At 38.9% G+C, this 13,905-nt stretch overlaps 1 protein-coding gene and 2 long non-coding RNA genes across 8 annotated transcripts in view; 1 reads left to right on the top strand and 2 right to left on the bottom strand.

Annotated features, from left to right (window-relative positions):
• LOC144366736 (uncharacterized) overlaps positions 1-4,764 on the bottom strand; it is an 85,010-nt gene extending 80,246 nt beyond the window's left edge. Inside the window, exon 1 of one of the 2 annotated variants that reach the window (XR_013425843.1) lies at positions 4,653-4,764. This is a non-coding gene — a long non-coding RNA (uncharacterized LOC144366736). The remainder of the gene's footprint in view (positions 1-4,652) is intronic. The other variant, XR_013425844.1, reaches the window with a different exon arrangement.
• Rasgef1b (RasGEF domain family member 1B) overlaps positions 1-13,905 on the top strand; it is a 553,928-nt gene that overhangs the window by 475,263 nt on the left and 64,760 nt on the right. The window lies entirely within an intron of this gene.
• Positions 8,956-9,855, bottom strand: LOC144366513 (uncharacterized). Its single transcript, XR_013425574.1, has 2 exons — positions 9,607-9,855; positions 8,956-9,289 (listed from the first exon to the last, which is right to left on the bottom strand). It is a non-coding gene; the product is annotated as an uncharacterized LOC144366513 (long non-coding RNA).

Here is a 13,905-nt window from a genome sequence, read left to right as displayed (position 1 = left end):
ACTTGCTGATTCTAGCCAATCCATTTCTCCCACTTCATCCCATGGGTATTTTAATAGTTTCATTTAATGAAGTAATAACCCATAATGGGTTAATAAAGGGCAGTTAGAGATGCTAGGACACAGCCCTTTGAAGGTTCCTCCCAATGTGATTTGTTTGCCTTTTCTTCTGGCTGTCCCATCTTTAAAAAGAGATGTGATCATGCATCTCACCTTTGCTCAAAAAAGTAAACATAGAGATGTGCATGTGTGTGGAATGTGTGTATGTGTGTGGGTGGTGGGATATTTTAAAAGCACGAATTTTGCATCGACAAGAGGGCAAGATTTGGAGCTAAAACATGGAAAGAGGAAGCTCTATACAGAGAGACAAGTATTAGCAATTACACATATCAATTGAAAATTAGCATCATCATCCTAAGAATTCGAAATAAGCCTTATATTATAGGTTATGCTCTTTCAAAATACTGTTCATTTTAAAAATCAAATAAAAATAAATTCGGGAAAAATTTTAGAAAATCAATCTCTCTGAAGGTCCAGCCATTTATATATACTCCTGGTTTTTCCAGAAAAATAATGTTGAGGCCAGGACAACTTCATGCAGAGTAGGTTTGTGGGGCAGCTGCTGAGGAAGAGAGTGATGCCAGATAAAGATACTGACTGGTTTATAAACCTTGACTTTCTATATGGACCAAATACTCTTGACCCTGTGAATCAATTTGTGATTCAGATGTCACCTAGTCTTCATGACCCATGTAAGACTCTGGAAGGCGATTGAAGTTTCAAGTACTAGGAAGGTGGATGTTTTAGAATAACACCCCTAAAGGACTTCATGTGGACCTGTAGAGGTGTCACCATGAACTGACCACTTGCTAATGAATGGATCAGTGCAGACAGGCTCAGAACAGCTTCAAAGCAGATTCTGAACACCAAAGGCTGAAAGAAAGGAGGGTCAGAGACTATCCCAGGAGGTCACATTCCACCACAAGAGATGGGATTAGAAACAGGTTAATTATAAATGATAAAATAATAGCTCTCATTTATTGATTCCAAGTGAGTCCCTGCCACTGTTCTTAGGTATTTTCTCATTTAGACTCACAACAGCTCCATGAGAGAAGTATTACTACTCCCCTCCCCAGGTTTTTTTGTGTGTGTGGGACTGGGACTTGAATCCAGGTGCCCTCAACCACAGAGCTATGTCCTCAGCCCTTTTTATTTTTTATTTTGGGAGACAGGATCTTGCTAGATCACCGAAGATCTCTACTATCCCTGTCTTCAGATGATTGCATTGAGCACAGAGAGATGTCTGTACTTGTACAAGGTCATACAGTGCTAAGTGAGGAAATCAGGATTCAAATCCAGACAGCCTCTGACACCACACTGTAAAAGGGAGGTATAAAAAAAACCTCAGATGTCCCTGAGGAGGGATTAGCATTGTTTTTAAACCTTTCCTGTATTCCTATCTTCCATTTAGAACTACTGTAAAGGTAATAAAATTGACCCATGAGACTGAAAAAGAAAGAACCCACTGCTAAGAGTTTGGTGCATTTCCTTTCATCTTGCTATACAATGGGGTTTGCTGCCTTATAAAAAAACGGCACTATAATTATATAGTATATACCATTCTAAAAATGTAATTCTGAACTGTCTGTGGGCCTTGAATATTATTAAGCAATGACAGAGGAAGTCCTTGAGAATCATTATTTAAGGGCTTTCATAGCCCAAGAGATAGGATTGTTAGGTACATTTTAAAATATTCCCTCACTGGAGAAGTAGTCACGTACAAGTCATTTACTTGTATGAAGCATATATTATGATAATAACCTGCTTATCTTTAAGAATTATCATGAAGGATCACCTACATATTGAAATAACCACAAGTCTCTGGTATCAAAATGAAATTGAAACTTTTACATTCTCTTATTATTTAATCTATGTAAGTTAAGTTGATGTCAGAACTGTAAATGCATTTAAAATTTTAGAAATTTCCACAAATATTCATTAAGAACACAGCCAAAACAAGGTTTCTTTTATAACCATGCTATAAAAAAATATTGGAAACCAAAGAGGGGATAAAAATCATAATTAGAGTCAGCTATTTCCATAAAATGTGTGTCTGTTTAAATTTTAATGATGGCATAAACAGGGGCACACAGCACTACACAGCTCTACACATCTCACCTATTAACAAGGCACATGAACCTTGTTAGGAAAAGAAGGAAGTACAGACTCAGACTGTAGGTACTGACTTTCTTATCAGAAGCCCATTCTCACATTTGAAAACCCAACTGATCTAAGCAAATTTTTCAGCTTGCCAACTAATGAGTTCAAAAACCAAGTCCTCCTGTTGTTGCTTGATTTCCTTTCTGCTTCAGTTGTTCTTTCAAATAAAATGCTGAAATGCCAAGGAAGCAATTTTCAGAAATGCACTGGAAGCTAAATCGCAGCTGTATGTTGAGAGCCCATGTAGGTGGACTTTACTGGTATTACCTAAAGCCTCTCTAACATCCTACTGTCATTCAAAGGAGGAAAAACCAATGCCTAAGGAAGCCAGCCAGCATAAACAAAAGCAAGTAAAATTGCCTGGACAAAGTCAGATTGCCAAATTCCTTAAGACCTCACTTTAACCCTGATTTGACAGCAAATTCTTCAATAAAAGACAAATTTGCTTAAATCTCAACCCAAGAAAGGCTTTAAAAAGAGCAATGCCATCAGACCTAAGGGCTTTACTTGGACTATCTCTTTGGATACTTACCACCACACTGTGAGGTAGCTAATATAATTTCCTTCGCTTTACAGACATGGAAATTGAGACGCAGAATTTGAAGTAATGAGCCCACAGTTTACACATAAGGAGTGGCAGGATTGGAATGTGAACATAAAGTTTCCTGAACCTTTATTTTCTGCTCCTTCCTCATCTAAAATCTTCAGGAACTAATAGTTTACCAATCCAGTTGACAAGAGCTGACTGGGTCAGGGACACCTCTAGAGAGTAAGGAATGAATGAAGGCCTAGGGAAATGAAGGCAGGATTTGGTTTTTAAACCAGCTTTATATTTCAGCTCCCATTATGGATGGTGATTCTGTTGCTTCTTTTACCCAGGTCCAGTCTCCAAAATGTCACTCCCATGCTCTCAGGCTCTGTGGCTTCTTTTAGCTGGGTTCAGTTACTAGGAGGCACTGGCAGGAGAACCAGGGGTAGGAGGAGAAGGGGCAGCACCCTTCTTCCTCTTGCCCTCCCTACTTGCGTGCACTTCTCTGGAGGTAACTGCACCACATTCTTGCCCCTTCAGCTTTAGAGGTGGTATGCGTCCCTGGTGGCTAGGGTCTGGATGCTTCGACCATCCCTTAATTTTTCCCTTAACCCTACCCAAGCTCTTTCAGACATCCTTTCGTTAAAATCCCTTCTCTTGAATTATCTGGGGGAAATTCTGTTTCCTACTGAGACCTGACTGATAGGCCTGTGTTTCCAGTCTTATTCCTCTCTCCTGGCTACAAAAATGCATCCATCCACTCATTCATTAAACAAATACTCACAGAGCCAGCTATTCTTCTCAGGGCCGGAGCTGAAGAACATCATGGTGAATGAGGTGGACAAGCTCTCTGCTTTCCTGGAGCTTAAACTATTTTATGCCTTCACTTTCCCATACTTTTTCTTCTTCTTCTTGGTACCAGGGATTGAATCCAGGGGTGCTTAACTACGGGGCAACATCCCTAGCTCTTTTTATTTTTTATTTTGAGACAGGGTCTCACTGAGTTGCTTAGGACCTCACTAGATTGATGAGGCTGGCTTTGAACTTGTAATCATCCTGCCTCTGCCTCTCCAGCCCCTGGGATTACAGATGTGCACGACAAAAACCAGCTTCCCCATTCTTTTGTTCACTTCCGACTCCCCAGTCATTTTTTTGCCCATTGTCAACCTTTCAGACCCAGTTAAAATATTTCTTCATCAAAATTCCAAATTTTCAACCTTTTTAAAAGCAAGATGAAGGGCTGGTTTCTGTACTAACAATAAAGTTTCTAAAATGAATTCTTGAAGCATTCACTGGTCACCCCAGCATTCCAGGTCTTGTTTCCAATAGTCCATTACTCTGAAAAATTCACAGGAGCAGATGGAATTTTCCTGAGTAAATGGGAGCCAATTATTTTCTGCTGTGGAATGGTTGACTTCCAAAAGATAAGGAGATACTTGTGTCATAGGAAAATTTATGGAATTATTAAACTATTTTTCTCTAGCCATTTCCAAGCAATGAGTAAGGCATTTGGGCTTCCCTATCAAGGGGAAGGCCATATTGAGGAAAGCAGAAGGTCTTCACAGACAATGTCCTCCATGACTTTCATTTCTAGGGGCTAGAGTTCATAAGAGAGTCACAGCAGTGGGGAGGGAGAGGTGCCAGATGATGGTGATTGGAAGTAAGATACGGAGACAATGCTGCTAAAGACTTGGAAGGGGACAGAAGCGGCTTCACAGTGTTCCAGAGAGATATCAGTAGCTGTGTTTATCCCCAAGGAGTCTGACCTCTGGACTCCCAGCCAGTGCAAAGACCCCAGAACAGGGTGTTTCTGAGTTCCCTGTTCAGCCAAGATGCCTGAAAATTTATGGAGCCCCCTGCCTGTAAGGGTCATGTAAGGGAGAAGCAAGGTAGAAGAACACCTTACCTTCTCCTCAGGTTTGCTTTCCAAATGAAGTAATTACAGGCTTTCAGCTTCCAGTGTTGTTTGATTTCCTAGCAGCTGAACAAACTACGATTTTTTTTTTCCAACACCAAGTTCATTTAGTTAATATCAACTCAACTCAAACCTGGATCTAAATTTGTATATGAATCATTAACTTGTATTTACAAAACCCTAAGCTGCTATTGAGAGAAATAAAATCACAGCTCCTTGGATAAGTAGAAATATTTCTTCTAAAAGGGCCTTTAGTTTCTGTGTCTGCTTGTTCTTGATGACAGGAGAAAGAGAGACAACAGAGGCAGAGACAGACTTAGTTGCTTGACAAGGTTATCAAATCCTCATTTAGAGTAGAAGTTGCCTAACTATGTCCCACAGGTCCTATCTGGTATACCACCTGTTTGTATATGACCCATGAACTAAGAATGATTTTTATATTTTTGTGTGGTTGGAAAAAAATTTAAATAAAATATTTTTGTTATACATATAAATTGTATAAATTCAAATGCCAGCGTCCTTAATAGTCACATTGGAACACAACCACATTCATTTCTTTCAGTGGCTGATTTATGCTACAATGTAAGGTTGAGTAGTTTCTATCAAAACCCTATAAAGCCTATAATATTTACTATCTGGTCCTTAATAGAAGTTTGCAAATCCTGATGCAGGTTGAAGGTGGCAGTTCTTGTCTTGAGGTTTAAAATGTGGCTGTCTGAGAGGTCTGGTCACCTAATTCCTAGATTTATTTCTATTACTATAAGGAATAGACAGTGGTTATTACTCACTGAGATGTAAGGTTGGCATCAGAATAGACCAAATCCAAGAAGGGGGTCATCTCAAGGAGTTAAGTAGAAATCAATACCTGTCCAATGAGCTCAGCCTGCAGGAAGTTCTCCCAGAGGCCTTGGAACAATAATAGCTTCCACTTGGAGAGCACCTGCTAGATGCTGTGTACTGCCCTGGCAACTGAAAAGTGTGTATTTTAAAGACGTCACCAAGGGCCAAGCACCGAGGCACATGACTAATCCCAGAGGCTCAGGAGGCTGAGGCAGGAGGGTTGCAAGTTCAAAGTCAGCCTCAGCAACTTAGTGAGACCCTGTCTCAAAATAAAAAAATAAAAAGGGCTGGGTTTAGCTCAGGGATTGAGTGACTGAGGGTTCAATATCTGGTAACAACAACAACAAAAATGTTACAAAGTGGGCCATTGTTGAAATATAGGACTCAGAAGGTGTGTTGGATGTGATTGCAGAAGCTGAAGAGTGTAAGAAAGGACTTCTAAAGTACTTGACAAGAAGGCACATCTTGTGACAGGTGGAGAGCTGCTGTAAGGAATTGGTGACCTCGCTTACGGGAAAACACCAATAGTCTCTGGCAAGTAGTGGTTGCCGGGGAATGTTAGTTTTTTTCTCCTTTTTCCCCAAATTTATATTTACCAAAATGTTCTTGGAGGATGCATTAAAAACAAACAAACAACAAGGGCAGAAAGATTACAACACTAATAAAGTAGTTGTCAAAGGGGCTGGGGAGAGGGTGTAAGTAGACAGGGTTGGGTGGTATCATGGTTCACCATACATATTTTTCTTTTTTTTTTTTTTAATTTTGAGCCATGTGAATGTGTTCACTATCAAAAATTAAATGAAAACTTTGTAAGGAGGCATTGTTTGATAGACAAATCCACTTATATCATAGTTGTTCCTCTAATACTGATTTTATTCCATTTTGCTTTTTCCCTTTACTTTAGATCTAATCTGTTCCTTGATTTGGAAATGTATAACCCCAACTTCTTTGTTTATAAAAAGAACTCCTGTGGATAACAGTGATAATTCAGGTTGTGGTTCATTTTTACACTCAAAACTTAGTACCCAGTGGCATTATTGGTGCAAAAATATGTATTCTATAGTAGGTAAAATTGTGACTATTTACCAAGGTATTAATGCTGTACTAAATTAAATAACATAATTAAAAATTAATAAATTTTCCAAATTTATTGAAACATTGCAGGGCCTTGTGATTATAGAAAGAAAGACACCTGTGCTCCTTCACAGAAAATACACGGTCCTTCATGTCTTAGATCTTGTCTTCTGTTCTTAGCTCATCTCCTGAGGCCTACTTCCTTCCACCTCCAATGTGATAAACCATTGTCAGGTCTCGGCAGGATCCTGCAGTTTCGCACCAAAGTGCTTCTCACTTAGTATAGGCTTAGCAAATACTCAATTGATGGATGATCCATACGTTTTATGATATTGGTTTCATTTTCCAGAATTATCCTCCTATTCGAGAGAAGCTAGAAAAGTTATTTAACATACATATACCACCCTCATTTTAATGATTATGTGTAACTTTCTAAATTTTGAAATTAATTAAATTGGCTTTTATGCACGAGTCTTTCCTGAGTTTAGTTAATATGGATCAAACCACCCATAGGTAAACTGGTTTTATCAAACCATCTATGGGTAGAGGAATGTTCCACATGGAGCGTGCGCCTTAGAAGGAAGCACTCGGTAAGCACAAACAACCCAACTCACCTCCACTCCCTGAGTCCAACCAAGTTCCAGAACTAAACTTTGACCCTGAATAGCAAAATACTCTCCAAAATTCTGTTTTCATTCTCTTTATGAAGAGTTCAGAGATCGGATTCCATTAGTTAAGCTAATATTCAAGGCTCTGTCAATTGGTCCCAATATACTTTTTCGAGCCGTATTCCTCAGTGAGCCTGTCCGCTCCAGCTAGGTTTGTTTCCAGAAGACATAAGCTCTGTTCACTTCTACCTTCAAATCTTAAACCATACTCTTCTGATTAAGCAAGTCCCATGGATTTGTTTATTTTTATAGCAGTTTGTCTTTTGCTACTAAGATTTTTATATGTAATAAAGGCCTAAATAAAACCCATTTCTCATCCTCTTTCTTGGTACCTGCTGTTTATACCAAAACATCTAATAACTTGTGTATATGTACTCTGATTGTTTGCTAGTTCATATTATTTATATATTTCCTCTCCTCAAATAGAAGGACTGTTCTTCTGAGACATAGGTTCAGTTTTCTGGTTCTTGGTCATTTGTCATAATGCCTGCTACAGGGCTGGTTGGACTGAGTAATATTAAGGATACTGTCCTAGTCTATTTGTGCTACTATGACAAAATATTACAGACTAGGTAATTTATAAAGAACAGAAATTTATTTGTCACAGTTCTGGAAGCTGAGAAGTCCATTATCTGTGGGCTGGCAGGTTCATGGTCTAGACAGGGTTGGGTCTCTTCTGCCAAGAGGTGCCTTGAATAATGTGCCTTCTAGAAAGAAAGAATGTGGCATCCTCATATGGTGGAATGTAGAGAGGTAAAAAAGGTTGAACTTCCTCCATCAAACCCTTTATAAAGATAACTGATCCCATTCCTAAGAGAGGAGTCCTGTGGCTGAAGCACCTTTTAAAGGCCTTACCGTGGCAATACCTGAATTTTGAAGGGAGACACATTCAAGACACAGCAGATGCCAATTAAACTGAGTCTCCTGAAGGCATTTTTTGAATTAAAAGGAAGAAAATGAATACATAGTTTCTGCATTGATGCAATTTATTTTTTGTTACCTAGAGCAATACGAACTGTTGCAACAGATTTATTACTAGCCTTATCTTTTAGGGATGGACAAACAGATATTTACAAAAGTTTCATGACTTGCCCAAAGTCACTGTGTGGCAGAATTGAAATTTGGAAATACATCTGCTGATGTCAGAGCTTTTTCTTTTTCTTTTTTTTCTTCATGAATGTTTTACAGTGCCAGTAATCTTTAAGACTGGAGAGTTTAAATGTTTACTATATGTTCTTAGTTGGCAACTTGATGAAAAAAAAATAGTTTTTCCTACAAAATGAAAGTGCTATCTTTCTCTTAAAATTAAAATTGCACAGAGGACAGCTTCTTTTTATCAAAAGTAATATGGAAACATAAAGGGAATCAGTAGGAGAATAATTTTCAATAGTTAAGGAAATAAAACCTCACCAGATTAGTTAACTAACAAAGAAATTCTGAGTTAGACAAACTTCATGTTCCCAGACTTCTTGGGGAGATAGCCAGCATATCAAGGCATATTTTCTACTGCCTGTCTGGAAAAAGGTCTTTCAAAGACCCAGATTGTTCTTCTTTTCTCTCTTGTTTAACTTTCAAAGACAAACTAAGATAGTAGTGTGGGTTTAATTTCTAACACTTTCCCAAACAAAATCATGGCTCAGTAGTCCAAGAAGGCAAAATGGCAAAAGACTTAGTCCATTTTCTATTGCTATAATGGAATGTCTTAGTCTGAGTCATTTTTAAAGAAAAGAAGTTTATTTAGCTCACAGTTCTAGAGCCTGGGAAGTCCAAATTCATGGTGCCAGCATCTGGTGAGGGCCTTCTTGAGGCCTTATTACATGATGAAGGGGATCACGTGTGCCATGGAGCAAGAGTACTAACTCTCTTCATCTTCTTAGAAAGCACTGATGCCATCAATGCATCCCCCCACCACCTCATGGCCTCATCTGATACTAATTAGCTCTCACAAACTCCACATCCAAACACCATCAACACGGTAAGGCAGCTCTGCTTTGGGGCGGGTCTTGGGCCGCTTCACCTCATGGTGGAAAGCAGAAGGGCAAGTGGCTGCATGTGAAAGAGAGAAAACCTGAGAGGTGGCCTTGCTTTAGAACAGCCTGCTCTTGCAAGAATGAACCTATTCCCTTGAGAAGGCTTTAATCCCTCTTAATGACTTAATTACCTCTTAAAGGCCCCACCTCCCTACACTGCCACAATGACAATGAATTTCAGCATAAATTTTGGAGGGAACAAACTGTATTTGAACTATAGCAAGTAGATTTTTTAAAATTCCTTGTAAAAAACTAGGTCCCCTTCCTCCCAGCCCCACCACCTATAAACTTCAACCACATTGTCTACTTCCTTGTTCCTGTGGCCATACCTACCCTGGAAACAAAATATTTCTTTTGATCTTTTTCCCTCTCTTGGGCATTTTCTTTCTCTTCTGATCCTCACTGAATGGGAGACCTTGGTGTTGTGCAGCAGGTGTGCTGGGTGGAAGGCAGCTTGCCTCTCCAAAGAAACAGCAGACAAAAGGGAGGAGCCAGGCTGTCCCACTGCAGGACAATGTCCCTGAGAACCATTCAATCCCTTTTTGTGAGAAGCAGAAAAATACATGAGACTGACATCTCCATATCTAGTCATTCCCACTGTTTCTCCTTCCTGCTGAAATCTGGAAACTCACATGATCAGTCACACCCCTGTAAGTTCTCCAACTGACAGAAACCAATCTGAGGTTGGGTAATAAGAGGAAGGGAAAGGATGAGGGGGAGGGAAGGGGCTTTCTGGGGATATTGAAGCTTTCTTTACCTAGAAAAGCCATTTCATTTTATTCTAACCCCAGGCTTGTTTTAATTTTAAGCTACTAATTTGAAATCGCTAATCAGTTGCCATAGGCATACAAATACTTCCAGGATTGCAAAATACCTGCCCATTTCTAATCAACCCCAAAGTGATAATGATTTCTATATCCAATGTGCACTTAGTCTGAAAAACCCAGGCACTTTTTATGAGATGACCTGTGGAGATTATTCAGTAGAAGTTTCTAATTCATACTAACAGCTGGGAGGCCCATAGAGGATTATAGCATTTTCGTGATTGATCAAGAGAGTGAGCGCACACGTTTTTAAAATTACAAACTCTAAGAAGCGATTTCACCAAGATTATTTTGCGCATCTACTCAGAATAGTATTTTTGAATGCTTCTTAGTGGGGCATTAGTGGAAATGCCCAAGGAGCCCCTAAAGAGAAGCAAGGTTTACATAGCATGAGCTCTCATTGCTGCTTCAATACCGAATATTTACTGGGAAGCAGGATGGGTTTCTTCATTTAAAGAGAATTACTTGGCTTGGCTTAATGAAGCAAGAATTAACTGTTAGCTCTATCACTTAGCCTCCTGCTGTGATGTATCTATCTCTATTTAAAAAAAATAATAATACATTCTTGTCAGGTCATAGCAACCTACACATTTGAGGGGATTGGTAAGAAAGAAGACCATTGATTCTAATTGAAGTGACAGCAGATATCTGAGTAGAGTGCAATAATCTGCATTGAAATATGACTGCTATTCCAATTAGAATTTGTTTTCCCTCTTCTACCCAAATGGACAAGCAGATCTTTATGATCTTGCGAAGTGGTGTCTTGACCATCCTTTTAAATTATACTCTGAAAATAAGTACTTGAAAATAAGTATCTGTCAGGGGGTGGGGGTGCTCTTTCAAGGGAAACCACAGCTGCAGCATCACCCAGAGTCAAACCCAGCATGGCAGCTTTCCTTGGAATTCTGCCATCCCAGTCAACTGTCATGTTGACCAGTTGAGATTATGAAATATCTTGGGAACACGATAAGCCCAGGGGGCATGGTTGCAAAAAGTTCAACTCACACTCTCTTAAATTTGACTCATCCTTTCCAGAAAGCCTTTCTCAAATGAAAATGTTGTCAATCCCATTGGGGCCATTAGGAGGCTAGAGAGAGGGTCTTAGGAGAAAAAAAGGAAATGGGTGAAAAGGGAGGGCACTGAAGGTGAGTTTTTCAAATAGAAATTCTGTTTGATGGTCTGGTTCATGGTAGCATTATTTTATTTTAGTGACTGCCTTTCAAAGGCTTCTATGTACCTTATCAAAATGCCCTTTATTGTGTGTGTGTATATATGTATATTTTTTTTGAAGTTAAATTCATATTTTTGAAGTTAAATTTAGAACTATATGTATAAATATAAATATATAAATATATATAGTATATATTTATATTATATATGTAAATATATAATATAAATAAATATATATATAGTTCTAAATTTAACTTCAAAAATATGAATTTTCTTGGTAAAAAGAGAATCTTTTCATTTTTTATAACAAATCTTTGAAACTTCATTTTGATAGAATAATTTTTTGCCCCTTTTATAGATCCTCATTGGTATTTCCTAACCTAATATTTTCAGAGGGAAAGAAATCCTATATCGTCTGAAATGAATAGGACTGTGGTGATTAACTTGTGTTGCATGTCACTGAGGTTGCCAATTTACAAAGTTAGACCTCAGACCAAATACTTGCCCAGCACTGTTTAGACAGTTACACGTTGAGCAATTATTTAGTGAAGATATGGCTGCTCAACACTCAGACACCTTGGGAAGAGGTGTCAATCATCAACTACCCCCAGCCAATTCTGAACAAATCCTTGTTTGTGTCATTAAGGGAACCGAGCATGTTTCTTACTGATGTCCTACAGTAGTTCTGGTCCAAGGGCCTCCTGTTGCCATTATCACAGTCATATTCTAACAGAGGTAATTCTATCTTAATGTGCCTGTTACCTATCAAAATGGATGTCACAGTACATTTCCTCAGCAGGAGACAACTTCTGTGGATGAACAGGACACATATATCTGGATTGTCACATACTCTAGAAACCTCATGGGTTTTACAAATGGTCCAAATTCATAGTTGCTACTTTTAGGGTGTGTGATGGTGTAGGAGGCTGTCAATCAAAAATGGGAGCTTAATGCTCTCTGTAACTTTTGATATTGAAATAAGATTCCTCTTCTTCCTCTGCAGTAAGCTCAGAAATGGAGTGGAACAAGTTAATTAAAATACTTTTCAGCCACTGATAGTTTCCAATTGGCATTTCCTCTGGAGCATTCTTTGTTGCTGTAAAGCTCATCTGAAGCCTATAGGAAGATCATTTAAAACCAAAATAATTTCTTCTAAGCTCTTTCTGCCCTCTCTTTTAAGATCTGAAGGCAACAATTTTGTGGAATGCTCATTAATACCTTACCTCTCTGTGCTGTCATGGAAAGTGTGCGGGAGCATCACATTTTAAGGCACACAATCTGAAAACAGCTGTATTGGCAGAGAGCAGCTTGTCTCACTATGCATGCTAATGAGTGATCAGCCTAGTCTTGAGGAAGTAACTGGGAACTCCAGTCTAGGTTCTTGAGGTTATTTTTGGCCTTTCATTTCCTAGAAAAAGAAATATGCAGGAAGAGACTTATTTATATGTTGACTTCTTTGCTCTGTGGAGAACTATTTGAAGAATTATTTTTCAAATTAAAATAACTTACTATACAAGGAGTGAGACCCTCATTGTGGAATGTGTGTCTTCCAGAAATTGCAAACCGGCGGCCCACAGGCCATATCCAGCCTGCAGACACGCTTTGTGGCCTACATGTTTGTTAATTAAGTTATGAGACATTTTATGAGACTGGAGATTTCACATAAAAATGTAAATTTGAAGATTCTTAAAAAAAGAAAAAAAAATCTGCCAATACTGAGTCTACACCACCTCCAGACAGAGCTAAATATCAACTGTCCCCTTTAAATGATGCTCAGGCCCTCCAGAAGCTACCTCTAGATGGGGAGGGTTTAAATCTTTCAGCTGCCCCCGTTAGATGGGACTGAGCCCTTCAGTTTGCCATAATTCTTTTGTTCCAACAAAAATCATAAAATAAGGTCCTACTGCAGGCTTAGCAAAGACATCTGTGATCCCTTTTCTTGACAAAGAACTTTTTGATATTATCTTTATTAGCAATAACAAGAGAAACTATGATAAAAGTTCTTGGAGCTTCTTATTAACTTCTTATTAACTTCCTTCCCATTATTCATTGAGCACCTAGCATGTGCTGGGCACTTTTCTCACCCTGTCTCACATATTAATCACAACAACTCCTCACAGTAGGTAAGTTTCAGACAAGGAAAGTGGAGCTCTGAGAGTCTGAATAACTCGCCTGAGATCACACAGAATTAAATTACATTTCTAGGCTTGCCTGGTTTCAAGTCCAGACTCTTCTGCTAAGTTTCCCAAAGGCTTTAGATGACTTGACACAAATCTTATTCCTTTTACTACATCCCTATCAAGAGTGAGGAATCGAATAGAGAAGTCTAAGAGAGAGGAAAGTTTTGGTATTTCCCCCTGCCCTCAGTTGCTACATCATCATTTCTCTCTTGAAACTTGCAACCAAACTACCTGTTTTGGCTTTTGAAATTACTCATGGCAAGCCATGAAACATGACATATGTGTGGCTCCTGTAGGCTCCTGGAAGGTTGGCATCCATGTGGCTTTAGCCTTTCCTTAGAAGTTCATTCTTCCTTTCCAACTGCTGCACAGCTGTATGGAGCTCAATTTGTAATAAAATGGTTTAGTGCAAACCATACATACATAATGGTCTTTGATTTCCCCCCAGGCTTTGAAAA

This window comes from Ictidomys tridecemlineatus, chromosome 9 (assembly GCF_052094955.1).
Source record: "Ictidomys tridecemlineatus isolate mIctTri1 chromosome 9, mIctTri1.hap1, whole genome shotgun sequence".
Taxonomy (NCBI): domain Eukaryota; kingdom Metazoa; phylum Chordata; class Mammalia; order Rodentia; family Sciuridae; genus Ictidomys; species Ictidomys tridecemlineatus.
The sequence above is the reverse complement of the archived record's forward strand: the minus strand, read 5'-3'. Positions and strand labels throughout refer to the sequence as shown.